Source organism: Phyllostomus discolor, chromosome 7, assembly GCF_004126475.2.
Source record: "Phyllostomus discolor isolate MPI-MPIP mPhyDis1 chromosome 7, mPhyDis1.pri.v3, whole genome shotgun sequence".
NCBI lineage: Eukaryota > Metazoa > Chordata > Mammalia > Chiroptera > Phyllostomidae > Phyllostomus > Phyllostomus discolor.
Window position 1 is genome coordinate 80,092,620 of NC_040909.2, and position 10,390 is coordinate 80,103,009.

General features: G+C 34.8%; 1 pseudogene; it reads left to right on the plus strand.

Moving 5' to 3' along the window:
* The first annotated feature begins 1,102 nt into the window (after window positions 1–1,102).
* Window positions 1,103–1,201, plus strand: LOC114502228 (annotated as a pseudogene).
* Window positions 1,202–10,390: the final 9,189 nt, after the last annotated feature.

Here is a 10,390-nt window from a genome sequence, read left to right on the forward strand (position 1 = left end):
CTCAAGTATGTGCCTGACTCATTTGCTTACTTTAATCAAGTCTCTACTCAAATGCCTCTACTTAAGAGAATTGTCCCCTAATGACCTTAATTAAAATAACAACCCATACCACATACCCACCTTCTCTATTACTTTCAATTTCATTGCTTTGGTTTCCATATATATATCTATCTATATATCTATATATAGATAGATATATAGATAGATATGGAATATATATACATATATATATATGAAGTCAGGAATTTTGTCTTGTTCAGTACTGTAACTCCAAGCCCCATAATAGTGTATCTCTCAGTACTGTTAGTAAATAATAGCTGAATGAATAAATGGTAACTATTACAGAAATTGCCCCAGTAGATGCTCTCCATAGCCAGTGCTCATGTTCAAGAATAATCTGTGTTTTGGTTCATCATAATGGACTAGTCTACCTCTTTTCTACCACAATAGTTAGAATCAACCCAAAGGATAAATAACAAATGAAAATTAAAAAAAAAATAATTAAACCTACTGGCTCCCAGGTTAACCGTATCTTCATGTTAGGAGCATTGAAGATTAGAGTAGGCTGTCACAGGGCACAAACCCACATACAATAGATGGAAGAAAAACAAGGCTGTGGTTCTGTAGTGTTTGAAGGTTTCCACAGGAACAACATGATTCTGTGTTCTGTTTAAAAGCTTAAAATATGTAGTGGCAAGAGAGCACTGCTATAACATGACAATAATTCAAAAGATGAAAGCCTATAAAAATTAATGATTGGAGAAGAAAGTAAACAAGTAAATCAACAACACATTATTAAAAACAGATGAAATATAATTGGCCACATCTGGTCACCCTATAAAAGACAAGAGTCATTGCATTCTTTAAGATAGGTACACACTTATACCTGTACCATGACTACTCCAGAAAGGGAGTGACTGATATGCCAACAGCCTTACAGAAATGAAAATTTTCATTTATTAATACTTTCCCTAACATCTAATTAGCTATTAAGAAAATGGCTTAACAGCAAGAACACAAGTACCTAAAATAAAACCACCCTAATGGTTACCAATTTCAAATTTGCTTAAAAGTGAAGCAGGCTTTAGAAATTATAGACTCTATTGCTTCTCAGCCATTTAGCTAAGATTAAGTGTAGTATCTGTTCTTATCAGAAATTATAGACTCTAGCCTATAGAGGTTTAGGGACCAAGTAACAATTCAAATGAAATAAAATCATTTGAACTTCATAGAATTGCATCATTTTCTTAGGATTTCAAAAGAGAAAGAAAACAGATTTGTCTTTTTCTATGTCACTAGAAAAAGTCACATGTGATTTGGAAAAGGATATGATAACCTACATACATACAAAACATCTTTGTAAAAAATTTGTTTCCTGTAAGTTACTATAATCTTCAAGACTTCTGGTAAGGATCAAAAAATATGCAGAGGGACACAAAAATGCTGTTATAAATGTTCTATTTGGCCAATACATTTATTACTCAAAAGTTTTACAACCTTTCTGAGACTAACCAATATTTCAGAACCAAAATATTGCTGATAGTAGAAAATAAAGGATCTTCTTAAAAATTTTTTGGCTTATCCAAAAATATATTTTTCTGTCATCCTTGGGGTAAGTAAATTGATGCTCATTTGCATGTTGGGGTTAAATAAAAGCTGCTGATAAACACTAAACACTATCCTCAGTATACCACTAACTTTTTCTATGCACCTGCTTCACCCTCTTTTTTAATTCTCTTTTCCTTCATTCTAGACAACATGGAAAGCAATGGCAACCCCCAACTCCTGAGTTTTGCAGGTTGTAGTTTAGTTATTCATGGATATTAAATTAATCTTATCTTAGGTGCAGATCCAAATTCTGAAGGAGGGACTAGAGGGACAGTGCAGGTTTAGTGCGAAACTCTGAAATTGCTACTTTGTCTGCAGAATGGAGAAAAATAATTTAAGGAAAAGGGTTGGCTCTACCTTCAGATTTTATCTAGATTTTGATCAATTCTTACCACCTTCGGTGTCATTTCTGTTAATATTATGGCAATAGCCTCCTAGCTGGACCTCACGCCTCTACAAGTGCCTTCTGTGCTTATTCTCAACCAGTGACCAAATAAGTTAAACCAAATCACTCCTGTTTTCTAAACTCTCAATTCACTTCCCATTTTACTCTGCATAAAAGTCAAATTCTTACAATTGCCTGTAAAATCCAAAGGAATCCTCCCCAACAGTGGTCACCATTTCTCCTCCCTCTACCCCATTACTAGTATCCAGTCTTCTGACTTCATCCTTTACTGCTGCTTTGTTTTCACACGACACTGCTTCAGCCACTTCGTGCTATTTCTTAAATTTGCCAAACACTCTCCCACTTCAAGATGTTGACACTTGCTGTCACCTTTATCTGGGATTCTGCCCCCTCAGGGAGCCTCCTAATTGCCTCCCATAATCCTTAAAGTGTTTAATCTGATGTCATCCCCACAATGATGCTTTCTCTATCTATTTACAAGTTCAATGCCTGTGTGACGAGGACTTTTCAGGTGGTTCCCCTGATTGCCACCCTCATAGTATTCACAATCTTGTATAATCCTTTCCCCTTGAGTGTGGGAGAGACATACAGTATGGAAATGATGACAGGATATCACTGTCATGATTATATTACATCACGTAAAACCCTGTGTTGCTAGCAACTTATTCTAGAATCTTTCTATTATTGACTTTGAAGAAGTGAACTGTCATACATCCAACATACAATGAAATTAATTCTTCCAGGAACATGAGTAATCTTGGAGGTAGATTCATCTCCATTTGAGCCTCCAGATAGACATGGAGCTTTGGTAGACACATTTATTGTAGCCCTGAGAGACTGAAGCAGAGAACTGAATTAAGCCATGCCTGTAATTGTGACTCACAAAAACTATAATAAATGTATGTTGCTTTAAGCCACTAAGTTTGTGTTACACAGTGTAGAAAATGAATATTGCCTCACCAGTATTGTAGGAACTCCATATTCCTACATTTTGTTACATTTTGCATCTATATTTTTATCAGCATCTTATGTAACATAGAATAAAAACTTTATAATACTCTGACTTACCATAAAATGGAATTAGAATAACATGTTCTAGCAAGCTATTTCAGAAGATTTATATATTAAAAGTTTCCTTATAACTATGTAGTTTTGTAGACATCAGTAATTGCAGCTTCTACTTAACCAAGGAATGACCCTGACCAGAAATTGGATGAGCATCAGCAACTCATATCAGAACCAGCAGAAATGTTGTCGGCACATCCTGTTCATAAATACCAGCAGCGGAGCTGCAGATGGAGCAATGAAAGTGCAGATTGACACATGCAGAAGATAAGACTGAAACAATCAAGAGCAGAGCTGAGAAACTGTACATTGCCAGAAATTCCTTAGTTCCCCTTTCCCACATTCCCCTATATAAAACTAGCCAGGATGCCTGAGATGCTAAGATGGGCTTTGAGATGAGAGTCTCCCATCTTCCAGGTTGCCAGCATCTGAATAAAACCACTTTCCTTTACATTAGCACCTGCCTCACGAGTGTTGGCTTTCCATGCGATGGGTAACTGGACCTACATTCAGTTACAGTTTCGGACAACCCAGATGAGACCAAGCAGGAATCCCCTGCTAAGTCCCTGGACTTGGATGGGATTCTTTAGTCTGCCTGTGGGCTGACTGACCCCATGAGAGAACTTGGTAGTCCCCAGCAGCTGTGGAGTGATTTTACTTGGGGACTGACCTTTGCTCTCTTCTGGCACTGTCACCTCCTATATCCAGCTGGAAAACAGGTCACCGGGGGCTGATGAGTCCAAACTGGGTAAAATCCCTGGTGTGAACAACCAGGAGGGCCCAGCCACCCCACCTGTGTTCTTTGAACCATCTGGGATTCTGTAGGAATCAATAGGTGCCACACAGTGGTAGGCACGATTCAGTAACTAAGAGAAATCCCACTTCCCTAGTGTGGGATTTGGAGTGCACTTTTGGTGTTGTGGTTTATAGATTTCTGGGTTTTGAATACTTGTTCTTTTTGAAAGCTCTTATCTGTCTGTTCTTTTTGGGAGCTATATGAGCACTCTTGTCAGTCTGAAGTTTGACTACTGGTTGTTCTCTGCTTGCTTTCTTATCTTTTAAGGACTTGGTTTGCTCTTTGATGCTTTGTTTACACAGGGTATTTTCTTTTTGTCTTCTGGGCATTGTGCTATTTTAAATGTGTGAAGGTCATTCTTGCTAATTTCTCAGCCCTTTCTTTTATAAAGTTTAGAATTAAGTTTAAGAGTACTTGTTTGTTTGAGGTATGTCTTTGCAGTGTTTTTGTTTCTGTTTTGAAATGGGCAGCCCAGTCTCAATTCCATTAGAGAGTCCATTACCATGTATTTTAGCTGAATGGTTAACTTGCAGTTATAAGTCAATGACTAAATAGAATTGTTTTGCCAGTGGTCTGGTAAATGGAATAAGATCTTTTATGTCCAAATTTTCCTGTTGTTACATCATAAGGATTCTACACAGAAAGGATTTGAATTGATGGTTCTAAAAGGGGTAAAAGATCTTACTTCCCCCTAAGATGGTAAACTCAGAAAGAAGAAAAAAATAGATCAGTCTTTTAAACCCTTTGAATTCTCCTCCTGGAGGTGCAGGAGTGGTGGTGATCCCAGGAACAATGAGGAAATTAACATCAGCATCAAATCTTGTAGAAACAACAGGGGTGACTGCCCCACCTCAATATGAAGGAAAAATGAGCATTTTTAAACTCAAGTGGCTAAAACCAGCCAAACCTGATACTTCCCCTGCCTCTTCTCCAGCCTCCTTAAAGGTTGGCTAGGGCAAATAAAAAAAAAAAAATCTTGTCTCCTCTACAATTACTAATAATGTAGTTTATGTGTATGGTAAAAATATAAGAACTATCTCAAATGGTTTTTTCAGGATCATGTGGCCTGGAAAAGTATTTGATGTTAAAGCTGGTTTAAATTTAAGTGATATATTTTAAAATTATTAACATAAAACATGTTTGCTTTGCCTGGTTTGCAGGAATAAGTTCATGTCATTTGTCATTGTTAGAAATTTGTTAAGAAAATTTCTTGGGTAAACATTGACTTTAACATCTTATAAAGTTGTTAAGAACTAATAAATAGATGTAACAAAAATGAATAGTTTTTGATAAAAGTTTTCAGTAATAATTATAAATATACCTAAACATAGTTTGCCAAAGTCTTGGGTGACATGAAACTTTAGAGATTTTCTGGGTTAAATGAAAAAAACTATTAAATATCTAGATATTTTGAAATAACAGGATACTAAAATAATAGATCTGAGTTTGCCTGCTTTGGCTTCTTATTGTAGAGAAGGTAGAAAGTGGATATGAATCTGTTTATGAATACATCTTGTACATTATTTGAAGTATGTCCCTTGAAAATGTGAATGTGTTTGGCAATGGAAAAAAAACATTTCTAAAAGTTATGAAATGTATTCATGGTGCTAATGAATTCAAAATGCTAATTACTTACATTTAGTTGTCACTAGAAACCAAGATTTCTAAGAATTAAAAATTCTAATTAGGTTAGAAAAATTGTATCATTTAGTAATAAAAGGTATAAAGTATGAAAATGCTGGAAAAAATAATTTGTTCTAAAGTTGGTTATTTCTGAATGAATTTATAAAAAGCATACTAAAAGGGACTGTGTAAATTGAAGAATTTGAAGAAAGATTATGTAAGTCATATAAGGTTTATGTACATTGCACAGAATCTGTGCAAATTGAAGAAGGTTGTAAAGAGAAATCTTAATTATATAGTTAAGCTGAATAGTGAATTTAATTAGGTAAATGAATCTAAATATCAAAAGTAAGCTAATACAAAATTCATTTGGTTCTTTTCAATCTGTTAAAAAGGAAAAAGTTTTTCCTCTATCTGCCTAGACAGCAAAGACTGTATATATTTTTTAAATAATTATGTTTTATATTGTGTTAATCAGGTACTCATTAAATAAAAACCCATTTTTTAGATATTTATTTATTCACTTATTTATTTTATTATTTATTCTATTACAGTTTCCCCTATTTTTTCCCTTTTATCCCCCCTCCACCCAGCCTACCCCTTTCACCCACAGCCAATCCTCTCTCCATTAGTATGAATGACTCATGCCCATTCAATGTGAATGACCCATGCCCATGAGTCATTCACACATATTCTTTGACTAATAATCCCCTCCCCTTCCTGCCACCATTCCCTCCCTACCTCCTGCCCGCCTATAGCTATCAGTTTTTTCCATGTATTCATGTCTCTGGTTCTATTTTTCTCATTAGTTTATTTTGATCATTAGATTCCACATATAAGTGAGGTCATATGGTACTTGTCTTTCACCAACTGGCTTATTTCACTTAGCATAATAATCACCAGTTCCATCAACATTGTCACAAATGATAGGACTTCCTTCTTCCTTTCTGCTGTGTAGTATTCCATTGTGTAAATGGAATTTACACAGATTTTAATTCCACTCATCTGCTTATGGGTACTTGGGCTGTTTCTAACATTTAGTTATTGTAAATATCACTGCTATGAACATAGGGCTGCACAAGTTCTTTTGAATTGGTGTTTCAGGATTCTCTAGGATATATTCCCAGCATTGGAATCACTGGGTCAAAGGCAGTTTCATTTTTTATTTTTTGAAGAAATTCCATGCTCCTTTCCACAGTGGCTGCACTAGTCTACATTCCTACCCACAGTGCACTAGGGTTCCCTCTTCTCCATATCCTTGCCAGAAATTGTTGTTCATTGATTTATTAATGACAGCCATTCTGACCAGTGTGAGGTGATATCTTATTATGCTTATAATTTACATCTTTCTATGGCTAGTGATGTTGAGCATTTTTTCATTTGTCAATGAACCATCTGTATGTCCTCCTTGGAGAAGTATCTATTCAGGTTCTTTGCCTATTTTTTCACTGGGTTGTTTGTCTTTCTGGTGTTGAGTTGTATGAGTTCTTTACATATTTTGGGGATTAACCCCTTGTCCATTGTATCATTGGCAAGTATGTTCTCCCATACAGTAGGTTCCCTTTTCATTTAGATGATAGTTTCTTTAGCTGTGCAGAAATTTTTAATTTGACATAGTCCCATTTATTTATTTTTTTTCCTTTATTTCCATTGCCTTGGAGATATATTGGCAAAAATATTGCTACGTGAAATTTTACTGCCTATGTTTTCCTCTAGGACATTTATGGTTTCACAACTTATATTTAAGTTTTTTATCCATTTTGAGTTTATTCTGGTGTATGGTGTAAATTGGTGGTGTAGTTTCATTTTTTTTTGCATGTACCAGTCCAAGTCTTCTAATTCCATTTACTGAAGAGACTGTTTTTACTCTTTTCTGTGCTCATGCCCCCTTTGTTAAATATTAATTGACAATAGAGACATGGGTTAATTTCTGGGTTCTCTATTGTGTTCCATTGACCTATATGTCTGTTCTTATGCTAGCACCAGACTGCCTCGATTACAGTGGCCTTGTAATTTAGTTTAATATCAGATATTGTGATACCTCCAACTTTGTTCTTCTCCCTCAAGATTGCTGAGGATATTCAGGGTCTTTTTGGCTCCATATAAATTTTTGGAATATTTGTTCTAGATCTATGAAATATGCCATTGGTATTTTAATAGGGATTGCATTGAATTTACAGATTGCTTTGGATAGTATGGGCATTTTAATGATGTTAGCTCTTTCAATCCATGAACATGGTATATGATTCCATTTATTTATGTCTTCTTCAATTTCTTCACTGTTTCTATAGTGTTTCAAGTACAGGTCTTTTATATCCTTAGTTAAATTTATTACTAAGTACTTCATTTTTCTTATTGCTATAGTAAATGGGAATTTTTTCTTAGTTTCTCTTTTTCATAATTCATTGCTGGTGTACAAGAATGCCATCAATTTCTGAATATTGACTTTGTTTCCCACTACTTTGCCAAATTCACTTATTAGGTCAAGTAGTATTTTGTTGGAGACTATAGGCTTTTCTATGTACTCTATCATGTCATCTGCAAATAATGACAATTTTATTTCCACCTTTCCATTTCAGATGCCTTTACTTATTTTTCTTGTCTAATTACTGTGGCAAGAAATTCCACTACTATGTTGAATAAGACTGGTGAAATCAGGCTTCCTTGTCTTGTTCTTAATGTTAAGGGAAATGTTTTTAGTTTTTGCCCATCGAATATGATGTTGGCAGTAGGTTTCTTTTATATGGCCTTTATTATGTTGAGGTATGTCCCTTCTATTCCCACTTTGCTGAGTGAAAAATCCATATACTTTATCCAAAGAACTAAAGTATTCCTAGCCTATATTTATGTTTCATACCTTTATTATTACTTAGAGTATATAAATAATTTAATATTGTTTAATTGTGATATATAATCTTTTAGTCAATTTACCCAGGGTTGAAATTTTAAGAGACTTTTTCTTTTTTTTTTTTAAAGATATCTTTTTTTAAAAAGATTTTATTTATTTATTTTTAAAGAGGGAAGGGAGGGAGAAAGAGAGAGAGAGAGAAACATCAATGTGCGGCTGCTGGGGGTCATGGCCTGCAACCCAGGCATGTACCCTGACTGGGAATCGAACCTGCGACACTTTGGTTCGCAGCCCACGCTCAATCCACTGAGCTACGCCAGCCAGGGTCGAGACTTTTTCTTGACCTAAATGGATTTGGGTCATTCCAGTAGGTCCCTGGAATAATGTGAAAATTTGTTATTTTTCTTTATGAAGAAATATTGAAACAATTAGGCCTATTTGATTTAAAGTACAGGGCAAACTTTGTCAAATAAAGACATAATAACTATGTTCTATTTGTATCATATATATTTATTATTAAAATGGATGTTATAGAAATTATATAAAAATCTCCAAGAGTCTACAAAGTTCTGGTATACTTTCATTTGTAATTTTAAGATATCTTAATGTGTTATTAAGGGGAAAGCAAATTCCTTTGTCAATTGCATTGCAAACAGCTCTATAACCATGTCATTTACAAATTGTTACATCTTCAAAAGATCCATGAAAAGGACCCTGACTTATTTTAAATTATATGTTTCTGAGAATAAATTTTCAGGTCATATTTTTCAACTGGATGAAGATTACTAGAACTCTGTGGAATAACTGGATTTATAGAAATACTGCCAAACAATCAGCATAAACAAAAATTGATCATGAGACAAAATAAACTGAAGATGATTGTAGTGTTTGTAATTGTCGAAAAAATTGCTAATTTTTATTCTTTTTGTTTTTTCAACATAAGGAAACTTTTTTCTTAAAGCAATTTTGTAAATTACACTTTCATAAGCAATATTGAGGCATTTATTTTTTCTCCTTACCTGACACCTCTGGACTTTGGAACACTTAATGAGTACTATTCTTTCTATAACAATATATTTATTTGTACAAATCCAATAAAAACCTGATTTCATAACACAGCACATCAAGCCAGTTTCCCATTGTGGTTTTATTAACCAAGACTTTGGCTAAAGTGTCATATCTGAGAGAGACATGCATACACTCTGGATGCCAGAAGAATCTTTCAGGAAAGAAGATTGACTTTGAAGCTAATAAAAGCCCCTTGGAGAAATGGCCTGGTACCATGCTTATACATAAGAGTAACGACAGTCTTTAGGTAAGGAGTGAAGGTTGCTTTCCCAGGAGATGGCAAGGAAGAACCTCAAGACATTTTGAAACCTTGAAAACTTGAGGAAGTCACCCAAATTTATAGGTATCACAAGCAAAGCCTGATGACAACTGGGTGGCTTGGCTTCTCCACTCTGTGGGGTTAATTAAAGCTAAATCTGGAAATTTCTTATAAGATTTAAGCAAAGCACATTTTAAAAAGCCTGTATAACCATTTGCTATTTGTTTCATTTATGCAAATAATCAGGCTGAATTGAAACTGGACTTACTTCAGTAAATGAATTGGTCTTGATTTGGTTCTTTGATAAAAATGACAGTAATTTTAGGGGCAGAAATTGTGTTTTAATAGGCTCAATAATACACAGTTATGGACATTAAACTTTAATTCAGTTAATTATCTTCAAAGCTTTATTTTTCACTTATTCTCAGACAATATTGGAGCAAGGACAAAAGACCGGTGCAGAAGGTCACCAAGGCAGAAAGCCCAGATGTCTAGCAACAGGCATGGGAAAAAGAAATAGATAGAAAGAGGCACATAGGCAGATGGTGAAATGGAACTGTGACTCAGATGATAAATGAGGGGGCCCAGGGGCTCCTCTAAACACCTCATGGCCAATCATTATTTCCCCACAAGAACCTCAGAGACAATTTACAATGGGGAACAAATTGATTGACTTAGTAGTAATGGAAGCCATGTACTCTGTGTCAAACACCAAAC